The sequence below is a fragment of the Chlorocebus sabaeus genome, chromosome 11 (genome assembly GCF_047675955.1).
Source record: "Chlorocebus sabaeus isolate Y175 chromosome 11, mChlSab1.0.hap1, whole genome shotgun sequence".
Taxonomy (NCBI): domain Eukaryota; kingdom Metazoa; phylum Chordata; class Mammalia; order Primates; family Cercopithecidae; genus Chlorocebus; species Chlorocebus sabaeus.
In genome coordinates, this window is record NC_132914.1 from 15,172,743 (window position 1) to 15,190,497 (window position 17,755).

The window sequence follows — 17,755 nt, forward strand, 5'->3', positions numbered from 1 at the left end:
GATCATAAATTAACTACAAACTAAATAAAAATTTTTTAAAAAGGCCTTACAGATAATGACTCAACTCTTGCCTTGTCATATCTGGCCAGTGAAAACAATACATGAATGATACAGGTTTGAAAAGAATGTGGCACAGACAGAATATTTTCTTGTGAAGATGTTCTTAATTTAATATGCCTAGGTTTTGGTACTGAGCATATGCTTTGGTAATATTAACTAGTGGTAAATGTGTTGAATTGTTTAACCATCATAATAGTGATACTTGAAGGTACACAATGCTTATTATTTGGTGAAATGTTAATATACTTATAAGAGCAAATCTACTTAATGATGTTTACTATTTAATTGATTGGTTAAAATTTGAAAGGTAGTTGTAGAGTAGAATGAGGATAGCTTTTAGGTAATGTGAATTATAATTTGTAAAATTTTTAATGATTGTTAAACAGCAGCCATTGAATTTACGTGGTCTGTGCCATAAGTAAGCTAAGGCTTTTGAATATCTCTGAGAGTTAAAAATATTTTTATTGTGGTGGGGGGTGGAATTTCAGTTATATAAGAATTATAAATTGGTTTTCTTTTATTACCTGGATTTGAATTATATTAGTAAGTAGATAACTAGATATATTCTAGAACCAGTCAGTACATGTTGGGGAACAAATGGGGAGGGTTTACTCAGCAGTACTCTCCTTTAGTTTGGTCATGAAATGAGGACTGCTTTATGTAAATTGTTCTTACTGGCGCCAGCTAGCTGTAACTGCAGTCTGGCTGTGCTGGGGCAGCAAATAAAATGTGTCATGGATTTTCTGTTTGGAATGTATAAGAATTCAGCCTTTTGGACTGAAAGAACAGAGTTGATACATTAGAATAGCAGTAGTGAGACCACAATTGACAGTGAATATGTGAAATAGTGAGAAGCTATAAGCCTTTTAAGCTTTTAGTTCTTTTATAGATTTATGCCTATTGATACTATTGGGTAATATGTGGGAGGTACTTAACTGCACACAGTTGCTGCAGACCTAATAGTTGGCAGCATAGAAAGCAGTACAAAGAATTCTGATTCTAGGCATTTTCACTTGAAATAGTCATTTTGAAGATATACTCTGTGTGTTCTGTGAGCTTCATTGACATATTGTCTGACGTTTTTTGGCTTTTGTGGTAAATGGGATGTATGCTGCACAAACTACCCAACAGATGTGAACCACTGTTTGAAAGGAATTTTAATATGTAGCCAACCTACTATATTCTTTTTTTTTTAATGAATATGAATCAAACAAGAAATTTAGACTCAAGAAGGCTTACCTAGAAGTCTGCATTAGCTTTTAATGTTTATACAAATGAACTAAGTAGCAGTGGTTTACAGAAGAGGAAGTCCTTTTCACAGTGTCAAGCTGCCCACAGGTAAGAGATTCAGGTCCTTTTTCTGTGACACCTACCCCCCAGGCTTTATATTTTTCTCTCACCATTGGTAAGTTTTAAAAAATTTGTTTGTTTTTAGTTCTAATGAAAACAGGATTGGTAGATCGTTTAATGTTAATATTCAGGAGATTTTGAATGCCACATTTGGATTTGGTATTTTTTAAAATGTAATTTTCATCTTCTCAAAATTCCTTCACATTTGAATTGAAATGAACTAACAGTGGACTTCATATGTGATTATTACTCATGCATACAATATGTTCATATTACATAGAAATCAGTTTTAGATCTCTTTTCATTATAGTCTGTTAGTATATTCTCAGTTGTAGTGACACCAACTGGTACATGCAGAGAGATGACATTTTGTAACCTCACTTAAGTATAAAGTTTAAGTTTAAATTTACCACTTTGAATTCACCTTTACAAATCAGAGTGCTTATGTTTTCAAATATGGCTCATTGACATACATTAGATAATGTATATTTATACATATAACTTGGTCAGTTTTTCTACTTCCACCCTTATTCTTTCCATTTCTCTATATTTAAATTTATTATTATTTTAATAAAGTGAATTTTAGAAGTCTAAAATGAATGTATTAATTAGGAATTCCATTAAATTTAATATTTCTTAACCTGGGTTAAAGAAACACAGTCATTTGTTATTCTTTTTTTCTACACTTGAAATATTGTATACAAAAATACAAAATTCCATTGCAATAAAAATAACACCATTGCTGTAAAGATACGAAGGTGTATGCTTATAAAGAAATGCCAATATGTGTGTTCATTCGTATCAGTATGGCCAGAGATACATTACTGATTGTAATAATTTTTGGAGGGTGGGTGTGAAGAGTTGAATAGCAGAGTCAAGTGAAGAGTGGTAGTGAGATAGCTTAGAGAAGTGTATCAAAGAAAGGAATTATGTTAGGCAGCTCTCTGCTCTTTCCCTCCCTCTTTAGAAGTCAAGCAGCAGGCTCTTTCTGTAACCATAAAGTGTTACTTTTAGGTGGGACTTCCAGTTCTCTAATTTCTGAAAGTTTGGTCACTTATTGCTACATGGTTGTATACTTTAAAACTGGGGGCCAGCTGTAATAGAAGCCATACTCATGTTTCAGGGGCAGGAACTGTTCCTTACTTGTTGCCTTTTGACAATGTTGCTTGGATTAAAAAAAAAAAACATGTATTTTATTGAGTATAGAAGCAACATTTTTTGTGTGTGTTTCATCTCAGTAAACAATTTCACTATGATTGACAAAATGATAATAGTAGAAAGAAATCAATTTTGATTAATGTGTTTGAGGTTGGGTGCGGGAAAGGTCATGCTTCTTGGTGTAGAAGACATACACATCTGAAACAGTAGGAAAAAGTTTTTCAAACTTCTCTTGTGCTATTATATTGGTTAGGGGAATGCTGCCCAGGGAAGATAGTTGAGATGGGTTGGTTTTTAAAATATAGACAAAGAGAAAAAGAGTTGATAGACAAAAACAGGAATTTATTGAATGCTGTTAGAGTTGGAGGTCATAGCAAAGAAAGATGAGGGATAGTAGGACAGAGGTGTATTTTGTATATAGACAACCAAAACAAAGATAAAAGTCATGAGTATGATTACAGGCGTGGTGGCTCGCGCCTGTAATCCCTGCACTTTGGGAGGCCAAGGCAGGCGAATCACCTGAGGTCAGGAGCTCGAGACCAGCATGACTAACATGGTGAAACCCCATTTCTACTAAAAATACAAAGAATTAGCCGGACATGGTGGCGTGCACATGTCATCCCAGCTACTTGGGAGGCTGAGGCAGGAGAATTGCTTGAATCCAGGAGGCAGAGGTTACAGTGAGCCAAGATCGCACCATTGCACTCCAGCTTGGGCAACAAGAGTGAAACTCCGCCTCTAAAAAAAAAACCAAAAACAAACAAAAAAACAAAACACCAAAAAAACAAAGTCATGAGGATAAAGGTATATATAGTCTTTGAGGCCACTGAAGTTGAGTGTGAATGATCCGAAATTTGTAGTTTAAAAATCTTTGAGTTCCTAAAAAGTGTTTGTGTTCCTCTTAAAAAACAAAATGTATTTAGCAAGCAATGTAGAATCTCAAAATCTTCAAAATGAAATTAACTAATGAAAAGTCTAAAATGAATGTATTAATTAGGAAATCAATTAAATTTAATATTTCTTAACCTGGGTTAAAGGAACATAGTCATTTGTTATTCTTTTTTTCTGTGCTTGAAATATTATATACAAAAATACACAATTCCATTGCAATAAAAATAATATATTACCATTACTGTAAAGATATGAAAGTGTATGCTTATAAAGAATTTTAAAATTTTGTATACAGTATTTCAGGTAGTTTCTAATACTGTTCTTTGCACTGAAACCTACTGTTTGATATTCCTGACAGATAATTATGTAGTTTATACTTCACCATTTCTAATGATGGAAGGCAGAGTCTCTAATTTCATAAGGCAGTTTCTTCTTTTGTTGGGCATCCAAACAAATTAACGTTTGTTGATTTTGAGATGAAGTTGCCTTTCATTACTTTTATTTTTGCCTGTGATAGTCCCCCACTTCCTGTCTGTCTGTAGCTCTCTTTCTCTTTTATGTCTTTTACATGACAGATACTATTTAAAGAAAGCTCATTAAAATTTTCTTACGTTTTCTAGGCTAAATATCAATATCCTTCATTTTTCCCCAACATTTCCTCATACAACATACTGTTCCAGAGCATTCTTTAGCATGGTCATCTCACAGTTATTGAGTCCTTCTTTATCTGTGATGCTCAGAACCAAACATAATTACTCTAAAAATGTTCCCCTTCTCCTTGGCTGTTTGTTCTACAGTTTAACTTTGCATTAGCATTCTGGTAGCCACCTTGAGCTGTTGGATTTTCTGAGTTTGCATTAAGTTAAAACACCTCAGTCTTTCCCTAACAGGCATTGATAAACTTTAATATACTTTAATATTTGAAACAACTATGTTACCTTATTATGTTTTCTTAGTAATTTCTAATGTTGTTCATTATATTTAGTATGCTTTGTCTCCATCTTCCTTGCAAGGTTTTTTTCTGTTTTAATAGTGTTTTTAAAGAACTGGCTTTTGGTTCCTTGATTGCTTGCTCTTTTGTTTTCTTTCATAATTTTTCTGCTTTTATTGTAATTCCATGCTTTGGGATTATACCTTTTTGCCTTTATTAATGTTTTTGAGTTTTTTGTTAATATATGCATTTAAGGCTATCAGTTTTAATCTGAATATCATTTTGGCTGATTTCCTTAGGTCGTATTCTGTTAGTACTTTGTTGGTATTTTATCACTGATTTCCTTCTACCTCTAAAAGTTTTTTTTTTTTTTTATAAGGAGATAATTTTTCTGTCATCTTGTTGGTATATTTCTTACATTATGACTAGAGAATGTAGCCTTCTGTGTTTTTTTTTTTTTTTTTTTTTGTCTTTGAATTTGTTAAGATTTTCTTGTCACCATATACATGGTCAATATTAATGTACATTGGCTATATTTGTAAAAAAATTGGTTTTGGGTTTATTGGATATACAGTTCTATTTGTTGTTCTGTTATTCTGGCATGCTAATAGGATGTTCATTCCTTGTTTTGTTTTCTTCATCCATAGATTTATCTCTGATTGTGAATTTGTTAGTTTTTTCCTGAATTATTGAAACCTGTTTTATCAATAGGACATATCTTTTTTTTTGTTCTATTACTTGATTTTCAACTTGAGTTCTTTTTTATATGTCATATATAGGTTTCATATGTATACCTACCCTTTTTTGGGGTTACTATTTGCCTAGTGTATCATTTTCTATCCTTCTATTTCAACCTTTAAGGTATTACTCTAAGGTATGTCTCATTTATAGTGCATAGCTAATGATATTTTTGTTGCTTTACACAGCTTGAAACCCACCAGGTTTTTCCCGATTGATAATTTTCTTTATTTTTGTCCCATATTCTGCAACTTATTAGTTTGTTAACTTACACATTGCAATTATCTGGCATAAATAACGTTTTTATTTTAAAGATGATTGATCCTCAGTTATTTCAGCCTGCTCAAGAGTTTTACCTTTGGAACTTTGCTAATTTCCTTATCTGAATTCCTTCATAGGGTCTTCTGCTGTCTTGTCTTATACTTATGTTTATCTATAATTGTTTTACCAAGGGTCTGCGTTCTCTGTCTTTGCTTAGAAGTAATATATTTATTTCCTCACTCAAGCTGATTGTTAGCTTTGCTAGCTATAGAATTCTACAGTGAAAATAACTTTTCCCATGAATTTTGAGGGTACTTTTTTTTTTTAGCTTTCAGTATTGCTGATGACAAGTCTGATGCCAGTTTAATTCTTTCTCTTCTGTAGTTAAATGATACTCTAAGTTATTAATATTTCCCTATAATGATTTTCTGAAATCTTATCACAGTATGCCTAGGTGTCAAAAAAATTTTATTTTGCTTGTTTTAATTTAGTCTGTTTTGGGATTCAGTAGGCCTTTATTATTGGAAAACTTGTGTATTTTTTCAGATTTGCTGATTTTTTTTTTTTTCTTATGTTTTCTCTCCTTTTTTTCTTGGTTCTTTTTTTCTGAAACTTGAGTTAATTGAAAGTTGTTGCTTTTGGGTATATTTCTTATGTGTTTGTTCTTGTGGGTGTAATAACTTCTCATACACTTAGAGGATTTTTTAATATACTATTTTAAAATGTCTTCTGTTTATTCTCCTACTAATTAGCTAGTGTTTTTTGTGGGGTTTGGCACCTGACCTTTTGTTTTGAGTTCTTGAATTATTTGAATTCTTGAATGTATTTGAATTCTTGAATGTATTCATTTGAATTCTTGAATGTATTCATTTTGGTATTTGAGATTTCCTGTTTTACTTTGGCTGGATGCTGATGGTTCAGGTGACTGTGAGTGGTGGGCAAGTGGTACTTGCTGCACATGGGTTATGCTGGTAATTTGTCTTTGGGATGGTAGCTTCCATGTCTCTCTGGGGGCCTAGTGTCTATATAAGTTACTACTCTAGCTCACAAATGTCAGTGCTGCCCTGGTTTAGCACTAGCATGGAAGAGAGAATGTCTGATGAACTTAACTGTTCAAATACCAATTACATGAGTGTATTTTCGTGTGATGATTCACACTGGCCTATCAGGTCTAAATTGAAAGTCTCTTATTTGTATCCCCTTGTCTCTGTGTAAGTGAGGTACTTTAACTAGTTTGACATTCATCCTTCTAGTCTTTAAAATATCACTTGCATGCCTGTATACATGTTTAGATTTGTGTGTGTGTGTGTTTTAAAATATAATGGCATAAAAACAGGGAACATTTATTGACTGCTTACAGTATCTAAGTACTTTCTATTTATTATGTCATTTAATTCCATAACATTTCCACGAAGACAGACTTTGTTATTTCAGTTTCATAGATGAGGATACTGAGGTAAGGAGAAGATACATATTTTAGATAGATAACCAGGAAATAATACGATTAATATTTAAAAAGGTATTTCTGGTCCTGGGATTTGCACTATTAATTACTAAGAAGTCTGCTTTTTTGGTACATTTGACAATATTTCTCAGAGATTTTTCTTTTTTAATGCCTGGGATATTAAGGGTTTTTATTTTTGTGTTTGCTATGACAGTGCAGCAGTAGGCATCCTGATACATTCCTTTGTAAAACATGTTGGTACATAGATAGATACCTTAGAGGTCCTTTGGTATGTCAAAATGATGCACAGTTCCTGCTTGTTTGTCCTTAGAAATGGATATGACACTTAACTCTTCTGCTTATGGTACATAAGACTGCTCATTTCTGTGTATTAATGCTAACCACAAATAATTGCCAATCTGATGTTTAAAAATGGATTTTCTCTTTTTGTTTGGTCTTTTCTTGATGATTAGGTTGAATGCCTTTTCTTGTATGTGTTTCATGAATTGGCTGCTCACGTTTCTTTATTTTTTTTCCAACTGTTTGTCCTTTTCATTCACTAATAGATTTTCTTTTTTATTCTGGATACTAATCCTATAGCTCTATGCCATTTTTTTCAAGGATTTCTCCTAACTTGTGGTTACTTGTACTTTCTGTGCCTTTGAATATTTCTATTAATTTTATATCCAGTGTCTTTGCTATTGCACTTAACTGCTATTTTGATCGATTTTCCACCATTTATTTCAAAATCCATTTCTTCCTTATTTGTTATGTTTTGTTTTTGTTTGAGACAGAGTCTTGCTCTTGTCACCCAGGCTGGAGTACAGTCGCACGATCTCGGCTCACTGCAACCTCTGCCTCCCGGGTTCAAGCCATTCTCCTGCCTCAGCCTCCTGAGTCACTGGGATTACAGGTGTCTGCTACCACGCCCGGCTAATTTTTGTATTTTTAATAGAGATGGGGTTTCGCCATGTTGGCCAGGCCAGTCTTAAACTCCTGACCTCAGGTGATCCGCCAGTCTTGGCCTCCCAAACTGCTGGGATTACAGATGTGAACCATCACGCCTGGCCTTTCTTCCTTATTTGTGATACTTCTCTGTCATAGTTACATTTTTTATTGTTTGCGTCTGTCTTTTGGATAATTATTCTGTTGTACTTTTTTTTTTGTACTTATGATAATAATGCTTTGTTATATGCTGTCACATTTGAGAAGGCAAACATTCCTCATTACTTTTGATTTTCAGGTTTTTCCCTGTTTTTAGCATTGTTTCACTTAGAGATTAAGTTTTCTTTTTTTTTTTTTGGATATGGAGTCTCGCTCTGTCACTCAGGCTGTAGTGCAATGGCGCTGGGCTCACTAATTTTTGTATTTTTAGTAGAGATGGGGTTTCACCATTTTGGCCAGGGTGGTCTCTTAACTCCTGACCTCGTGATCTGCCCGCCTCGGCCTCCAAAAGTGCTGGGATTGCAGGTGTGAGCCACCGTACCTGCCCTCAGATTAAATTTTAAAAGTTTGTCATGCTACAAAATACCTAGGTGGAATTTTCTTTTTCTTTCTTTTCTTTTTTCTTTTGTTCTTTCTTTTCTTTTTCTTTTTTTTCTTTCATCTTTCTTTTTTTTTTTTTTTTTGAGACAGAGTCTCATTCTGTCACCCAGACTGGAGTGCAGTAGCATGATTATAGTTCACTGCAGCCTTGACTTCCTCCCAAGTAGCTGGGGCCACACACACGTGTCACCACACCTGGCTAATTTTTTAATTTTTTGCTGAGGTGGCATCTCACTATGTTGCCCAGACTGGTCTTGAACTCCTGGGCTCAAGCAATCCTCTTGTCCCAGCTTCCCAAAGTGTTGGGATTACAGGCATGAGCCACCATGCCTGGCTATAGTTTTAAAAATTCTCCTTTTTTTTTCTTTAGTCACCTCCCTGACAATACTTCTAATAAATTTTATCCAGGAAGAATTGATTTTTTTTTACGTTGAGTCTTAGCTCTAACATTTCATAAGACAGCTCTAACATGTCATGTAAGTGTTTCTAGATACCTTTTTCTTGCCATTCTGATTTTTTTTTTTTTTTTTTTTTTTTTTTTTTTGAGACATTCTCCCTCTGTCACCCTGGCTGAAGTGAAGTGGCGCGGTGTCGGCTCACTGCAACATCCGCCTGGGTTCAAGCGGTTCTTCTGCCTCTGCTTTCTGAATAGCTGGGATTTTATCGTGCCTGGTTAATGTTTTGTATTTTTAGTTGAGATAGGGTTTCCCCACGTTGTCCAGGATGGTCTTGAACTTCCAAGCTTAGGTGATCCACCCACCTCACCCTTCCAGAGTGCTAGGATTACATTCAGGAGCCACAGCACCTGGCCTGAATGTTTTCTTTATTGTATCTTTTGACTCCTGTTTGAGCTTTTACTGTTTTGCGCAGGATTGTCACAACATATTGAATATAGTGTCATATCCTTTGTTTTTGTGTTTAAGAGAAATGTCTGTGGTGTTTTATTACTATGGTGTTTTTTTGGGTTGAAGAGAAATATCTGTGGTGTATTATTATAGAATTTCTTGTTAGTTTGAAGTGATCTTTATCAGCTTAAGGAATGATTTTTATGTTCTTAATTTTTATTTTTATCCGTGCTTAATTTTAATTTTTATCAGTGAATGAGTGTTGAAACATTAGTGTCTTTTCAATTTCTGTTAAGAAAGAGTTAATTTTTGTTTACCATTTTTATATTGTCAGTAAATTTCCTACTATGCTTTAAAAATTATTAAAGGTATTTAAAATGGAAAAACAGTGCAGTTTAGGATAGAGACGTTAATATCATCTTTTAGTAGTTAACCAGGAATATGGGGATACAAGAATTCGAAGAAAATATGTAGTTTCTTGCCTCCTGGCTTTAATGATCTGACATAGTCACAGTCAGGCCCCACAAACTGCTCTTCTAGTCTCTCTAAGCACTGTTCTTTGCACAGTATATTTATTGAATTGATTGTTGTGCTGTTAACAGTGAGGTGGCTGATCGAACTTTTTTCTGTTTACCAAATGGCTTCAGACTGTTTATGTCAACAGTAGAAAAGATGATTAAAAATTTAGAAGAGAAATATGGTATTTGGAAATGCCAAAATAAGGTCCTAGATCTGCATTTGTGAACTCTCAAAAAGAGCTTAGTTGTATGTACTTGGTGGCTTACTGCATTTATCACTGAATTTCCTTGGAATTTTTCTCCCCCGCTTCTCTCTCTCCTCTTCCTCCTTTTAAATTTTTTTTAATTCTGGAGGCTCTAGGCTCAGTTAAATATTTTCATGTGGCAGAGAGCCAGATTTCCAATAGCCCTGAACTCAGCATGCTGCTGTTGCTTAGCAACTACTTGTGAAGTCTTGTGGCTATAACTGAATTATAAATAGGGTTATGAGCAGAAGTGCAATTGAAATTGAGATTGGAAAGAAAGGCATACTCTTTTCTTTCCCCCCCATCTCACTTGAATTTGAGTGATTTTTTTTTTTTTTTAATGCAGAGTCAGTTTTCAGAAATCTGGCTCATAAACATTGGTAATACTAACCCTATCAGGAAGACAATATGGGCATCTTTGTAATTACACATTTGGAAGCTTTTTTTTTTCCCCCCCCCAAGACTGAGCAGTCTATAATGGAGACATGGCAGTTCATAGAGACTAGAGAACAGAACTTCTCCTAATTTTCATGGTCATACATGTAGAACAATATCCATACATTGTATTACTGCTATATTTCTCTTCCACATTTACGTTAAAATCTACATACAGGAACACTTTATTAGATTATGTTCTTGTACTTTTCATCACATCATTTCTTTAGAATGGCTTAAAAATTGTCCTATAATCATGACCACATAGGCATTTGATGAATATTGAATACATGAGTAAATCAACCTATCTTTATTATTGCTTAAACAGTACATTTTAAAGTACACTTTATTAAAATGTTATCAGCAAAAAACCTGAAAGATTCTTTAAGGTCTTCTAATTTAATTTCCTTAATTTCACATGGAAAGCTATAGACCTAATGATGTTAAATGATTTGCCTAAGATCTATCACACCCTGGTGTGTGTATGTGTGTGTGTTTTTTGCATTGGTCTCTCTTACTGTTACATACTTCACAACTCTCTTTTTTTTTGCACTTATATTTCATCAGTTTACACAAAATTTAATTGAATTCTGTAATTTATTAAAAAATGTACAACTAAGTTTAGTAACAAACACAATTTATATGAACAGGTTTAGTTGAGAGCAGAGGACCATAGGTATCAGTGAGTATATTTGTAGAATGGATGGAGAACACTGGCTTATTTGATACGATGATTAGGAGGTTAAGAGAGTTTCCATAGTATAGAATTTTTGGTCAGAACTCTACAGATTTTTTTTCAGGTTCTAAAAGATGAAACTAAGTGGCAGTTCTTGGTTTTGGATAAAGAACTCCGTGCTTCCTTAAAATATATTAAACTTTTGTTAATAGTTTTTAACAGCCCATCCTATGAAACTAAGTCGATTGCAGACATTTGTGAGAAACAAGTAGATTGTATTCTTAGGCATTGTTGCTAGGAAAAATTTAGAGTGGTAATGTAATTTTTTCTTTTGCTGCCACTGGAGGTGCTGGTTCATTCTTTGTTGTATGCCCAGTAGCAGAGATCTTGCTATCAAAAGTGTAAGTTTCTTTGAAGGAAGATGTAGAATTATAAATAGAATTGGCTGGAAAAGTTGTGATAAAAAATAATTTTAATTAGATCTACAAGGAGGGATAACCAGCAGTATGCTCTGCTATAGAAGATAAATAGTTGGTACAAAGAGGAATTTGGATTTCTTCCATAATATGGAAGAGGATTAAGAGTCTTTTTTCTTTCACTTTTTTTTTTTTTTTTTTTTTTTAAGTGACAGGATCTCACTCTGTGGCCCAGGCTGAAGTGCAGTGGCACAATCATGGCTCACTATGACCTTGACCTCTTGGGCTCAAGTGATCCTCCCACCTCAGCCTCCTAAGTAGCTGGGACCACAGCTGTGCACCACCACACCCTGCTAATTAAAAAAATTTTTTTGTTGAGACAGGGTCTTACTATGTTGTCCAGGCTCATCTTGAACTGCTGGCCTCAAGCAGTCTTCCCACCTATAGGCATGAGCCACTGCACCCAGACATCTCAGCTGCCACTTTAAACTCCTGTGGGTTTTTAGTAGGGCAGGGGGAAGAGACTAGAAATAAGATAGAGATCCAGGGTGAAGTTCCTGGAACTCTCTAAACTATTCTAAGGCATTTTAGTTGCTATACTAATTGTTCTAAGGTACCTTGATTATTCAGTTTCCCTCAGATTTGGATTGGTATGTGATGTGTAACTGCTTTGAATAAAGTTTTGCAAGCATGATGCCTTCTTGCTTTTCTTGAAACAGAACTGACCAGTATAAGCAAAAATTATTTTAAAAGTATTAAAACTAATAAAGAAAATATGAAATACCAAGACATAATTAAAGTGATACTTGATATGTGGGATTATTAAATGTTCTCACTTGTAGTGCTTTTTTTTTTTTTTAGTTTTTGAGACAGAGTCTCGCTTCGTTGCCGAGGTAGAGTGCAGTGGTGTGATGTCAGCTCACTTCAACCTCAGCCTCCTGGGTTCAAGTGATTCTCCTACCTCAGCCTCCTGAGTAGCTGAGACTACAGATGTTTGCGCCATGCCTGGCTAATTGCTGTATTTTTAGTAGAGTTGGAGTTTCACCATGTTGGCCAGCTGGTGTCGAACTCCCAACCTCAAGTGATCCACCTGCCTGAGCCTCCCAAAGTGCTGGGATTACAGGCGAGAGCCACCGTGCCTGGCCTGTAGTGCTTTATTAACAAAATCTGATATGTTTGTGATACACTCTTTCACTAATTGTGACTCGGGTTTATTCATATTGCTTTCCTTGCAGTGAGGATAATAGTATAAGTTAAGATCTATTTTAAGATATTTTAGATATAAATATAATGTGGTTAAATTTTGGATATCTGTTGCATATGAATGTAACATTTAAAAAAAATAAGTAAAATAAACTAAGCTACTTTTCATGTAGACCAGTGTTTAAAATAACAGTTTTGTTTCTGAGATGGAATCTCGCTCTTTCGCCCAGGCTGTAGTGCAGTAGTATGATCTCAACTCACTGCCACCACGCCCGGCTAACTTTTTGTATTTTTAGTAGGGATGGGGTTTCATCATCTTGGCCAGGCTGGTCTTGAACTCCTGACATCATGACCCACCCACCTCAGCCTCACAAAGTGCTAGGATTACAGGCGTGAGCCACCGCGCCTGGCCAATGTTTTTAAAAACTTGGTTAAATTTCATTTTAAAATCTAACTACTGTTAAATGTTCGGTTAAAAAGAGCATCAGTCAGTGGATTACTCGTATAATTTTTACCCTTTCTCCACTGGAGCTTTTTGTTACTTCAAATGGTTATGTGTTCTTATATGTTTTAAAGGCATTGTCTCTAATCTTTATTTCATGATTAAAGTAAGTTCTCTACATATAATTTTTATATTAAGTGTTTAAGGGTTTCATAGTGTCAAGTATATGAATTCACTTTGCATTTTGGATAACAAGTAGTGACCAAAGAAAACATTTAAAAATTAATTTGTCATTTCATCAAAACACACTACTGGTTAGTTTGATACAAGAAATGCATGGAACAAGTAGTTTAATAAATAGCATTGGTTTTAACATGACTTGGCTGTCAAACCAGCCATTTGTTTCAGCAACTGTAATTTAAATTCTTGAAATTAAAAGATTGGGTTTTTTTTTCTTTTTGTTTTCTCTTTCTTATTTATCTATTTATTTTTTGGTTTGATTTGGTTATTTCCTACTGATCTGTAATCCTCTTCATGATGTTATATTAGACTATACATTGTTTGCCATGTTTAGGAATTAAAATCCACTCCATAATAAATTTGTACTGTACAGAGAGACATGCCTATTAAGCATTATTAGGTTGGAAAGGTAGAATGATAAAATGCATTCTGTTATCTGGGTAAAGGACTAAGAAATTTCAAGTATTGTCAACTTTATTACACTTTAGGTAAAATTTAAAAATCAAAAATAGCAGTGCTGTACAGATTATTTATGTGCATGTTTAACTTTTACTTGACACAATCATAAGATAATTTGTTTTTCTAACTGACAGAAATTATTTTAACTTAATTGAGAAAATAATTATTGAATGCCTACTATGTATAAGACACTACTGTTTGTGGAAAGAAGTTTGTGTTAAAAAATGTATAAGGCATACTTCCTACCTTATTTTGAAGTCTGCTTTGGTAAGTTATGTAAGCTTTGTATTTTTAATACATATTAAACGGTTTTTTTTAACCAACAAATCTCATCGACTCATAAAATTATAGAAAAAAAGTGCTAGGAAAATTGCAGTACTGTTTAGAATTTGAGATTTTAGAGAACCTTTAATGTATTAGGACTGTGATTCAAGTGTTTTATGATTCTTCTGTAAATAGAAAAACACTTAAATATATAGGTATTGATGTGCGCTTGCACACACACACACACCCACAAATATATATGGACAATGGCATGTTTCTTGAAAGTAGCCCATTTATTTAGCTTAACATTCATTTCTTTAATTGGCACCTAATAAGTAAAGGTGTCAAGTTAATATTTTAGGTGATGAAATGCAAGGCACATATTTTTTTCGAAGAAAATGGAGTGTTTTTGCTGGAAGTTTTGCTTTTATATTCGCATCTATTCTAAGATTCCTGCTAGCATATTGTTTCTATTTTTAGGCTGTTGCCAGGCAGATTTAAAATTTCTTCTCTTATGGCTGTCTAATTTCTATCTTCCTGATTGGTTACATGATGCTGCTTTTATTAGCCAACCACAGTGACTATGCAAATTGTATTTCAGTTTCTGTTGCTGTGAAAGAACTGATAAGATGGCTGCAGGGGGCTCCCTTTGGGGTATGTTTTTTATTTTAAAGAGGGTTTTCATCAGTACGTAGTAAGAAGCAAAGGTAGATTTCCTTTGAAGGGGCATTTTATTTTTGAAATGGGAAATCTAACTAAGCAAGCTTTATAAAAGGCTGAAAAATGCCTCTCTTGTGTATTTGATTTTAATGCTGCTGTGTTTTGCCTCTATTAGGCAACTTATAAGTGGGTATATTTTATTACTTTTTGTATATAAACATGCCAGCATGCTAGTTTAGAAGTCTGTTAAAATGTTCTAGATTATCGTCTTTGCTTTCTAAAATAATAGTTTTTTTCATGTAGGAATTATTTTAGATGTCAGTTATGTGTATATAGCGCATCATTCTTTTAGCCAATACTTACCTGTATTCTATGTGCTCAACAGTATGTAGTTCACTAATATTATACTAGAATACTTCATTTTTTTGTTCTCTGTGAAATGACCTCAGAGGCACATCATCATGATATCAGCACATTTAAGATGTTTTCTAATGTCAAAGCTTTGGACACTTAAAATGTATTAACTTTTCCTGAGATTTGACAGAGATTAAAATTTGAAAGAAGCAGTAATTTTATACTGGATACTTGGTAAAAAAAATGTCAGTGTTCCATTAAACAATACACAAATGTAGTATTAGAGTCCATTTATAATAAAAATGTCTTAAAGGATACCTTTAGAGCATTGGCAAATACAGAGAATGGTGACAAAACACGCCATATGAATAAAAACAATATTGATAAAGTGTGATAAAGCCATATGTAACATCAGAAAGTTCAAGAAGTATACCTCATTTAAAAACATTTATCATTAATTACATATAAGGCCTTTTGGTTATAGTACCATTTTATAATAAAAGATAATGTTTTTGTTTCACTTAAGACTGTCTAGTCTTTTTGGTAAAAGATAATTAATTGCATTTTCTATGTGTAGAAGACTTTATTAATATTTGCTCCCGGAGGGGTCACCTGTGTCATGCTTAGTACTGCTTCCTTTTTTGTTTTTAAATATCTTGCATGGGTATTTTATGCCCATTACTGCAATCCTGCAAGATGAGCATACTGTAGAATTACGTACCATTTAAGGACAGGGAAAAAGAGTAATGACCTCATCCAAGATGAGCACATAAGAGAACAAGGCTGTGGCTATTTTACACATACTGCCTTTCACCATCAATATAATTACAGATACACTTGTTGGCTTAAAAATGTGAATGCTCTAAAGTATAAACCAACACTCGGTTCTCTTGGTATAGTTGTTCTGTCCATGTTGGAAGTGTGACCCAGTAAAGGGGTTTAGGTTAAAAATAAATGAAAAACACTTGACTGAAGTTCTGCTATTCTTTTTTTTAAATATCAAGTTTATTGAGATACAATTCACATGTCATACAATTCACCTGTTTAAGTGTATAATTCAGTGGTTTTCAGCATATTCACAGTCGTGTAATCACCACAATCAATGTTTGAACATTTTTATTACCCTATAAGGAAATCCTGTACCCTTTAGCAACCAACCCTCATTTCCTCCCAGGCGCTCCAGCCCTAGGCAATTGGTAAGCCACTTTCTGTCTGTATAGATTTGCCTATTCTGGACATTTCATATACAGTAGTACCCCCTTCTCCACAGTTCTGTTTTCTGTGGTTTTAGCTCTCTGTAGTCAACTGTGGGTAATATTAAGTGGAAAATTTCAGAAATAAATAATTCATGTTTTAAATTTGGCACCATTCTAAGTAGTATGATGAAATCTCATGCCATTCTCCTCTGTCCTACCTAGGATACGAACCATCCCTTTGTCCAGTATGTTCAGCGTGTCTATACTGTAGACGCTACCCACCCATTAGTCATTTAGGAGATGTCTGGGTTATTAGATTTGTGCTGATATCACAATGTTTGTCATAAAGTCACCCTTATTTTACTTAATAACAGCCTCAACATGCAAGAGTAGTGATGCTGGCAATTTGGTTATGCCAAAGAGAAACTGTAAAGTGCTTCCTTTAAGGGAAAAGGTTAAAGTTTTTGACTTAATAAAGGAAAGAAAAAGGAATCGTATGCTGAGGTTGCTAAGATCTTTAGTAAGAACTGTCTTATACTTTTGTGAAACGAACAGTGTATTGTTATAATTGTTCTACTTTATTGTTAGTTATTGTCAGTCTCTTACTGTGCCTAATTTATAAGTTAAATGTCTTATACGTGTAGGAAAAAACACAGTATATATAAGTTTCAGTACTATCCGGTTTCAGGCATTCACTGGGTGTTTGGGAATGTATCTTCTGTGGATAAGCGGGGAATACCGTAAATGGAATTATTCAGTATGTGGCCTTTTGTGATTGGCTTCTCTTACTCAGCATGTTTTCAAAGTTTACACATGTAGTAGCATGTTCAGTACTTCATTCCCTTTATGGCTGAATGATATTCCATCATATAGATATACCACATTTTATTTATCCATTCATTAGTCACAGGGCATTTAGGTTGTTTCCAGTTTTGGGCCATTATGCGTAGTGCTTCTATAGAGCATTCGTGCACAAGTTTTTGTGTGGACATATGTTTTCATTTCTCTTGGGTATTTACCTAGGAATGGAATTGCTGGGTCGTATGACAACTCTGTGTTTCACATAGTGTGGAACTGCCTGTTTTCCAAAGCAGCTGCACCTTTTTGCAATCCCACCAGCATTGTATGAAGGCTCCAATTTATCCGTATCCTTACCGGTACTCATTATTCTTGTTGATTATAGCTGTCCTGGTGTGTGTGAGGTGTTATCTCATTGTGGTTTTGACTTGCATTTCACTGATGACTAATGACGTTTACTGCCTGTGAATTATTGACTTATAAAAACCATAGCTTTAGGAGAAAAATCTAATGTAAGTGACGGGTTGATGGGTGCAGCAAACCACGATGGCACTTGTATACCTATGTAACAAAACTGCACATTCTGCACATGTACCCCAGAACTTAAAGTATAATAGTAATTTTTT

General features: G+C 34.2%; 1 protein-coding gene across 7 annotated transcripts in view; it reads left to right on the plus strand.

The window, feature by feature from the left end:
* ATF7IP (activating transcription factor 7 interacting protein) overlaps positions 1-17,755 on the plus strand; it is a 134,597-nt gene that overhangs the window by 26,944 nt on the left and 89,898 nt on the right. The window contains exon 1 of one of the 7 annotated variants that reach the window (XM_007967734.3): positions 13,193-14,775. The exons of the other annotated variants lie outside the window; for them this stretch is intronic. The gene's annotated coding sequence lies outside the window, so the exon portion shown is untranslated. Of the gene's footprint in view, positions 1-13,192; positions 14,776-17,755 lie in introns of those variants that run through there. 7 annotated transcript variants of the gene reach the window in all.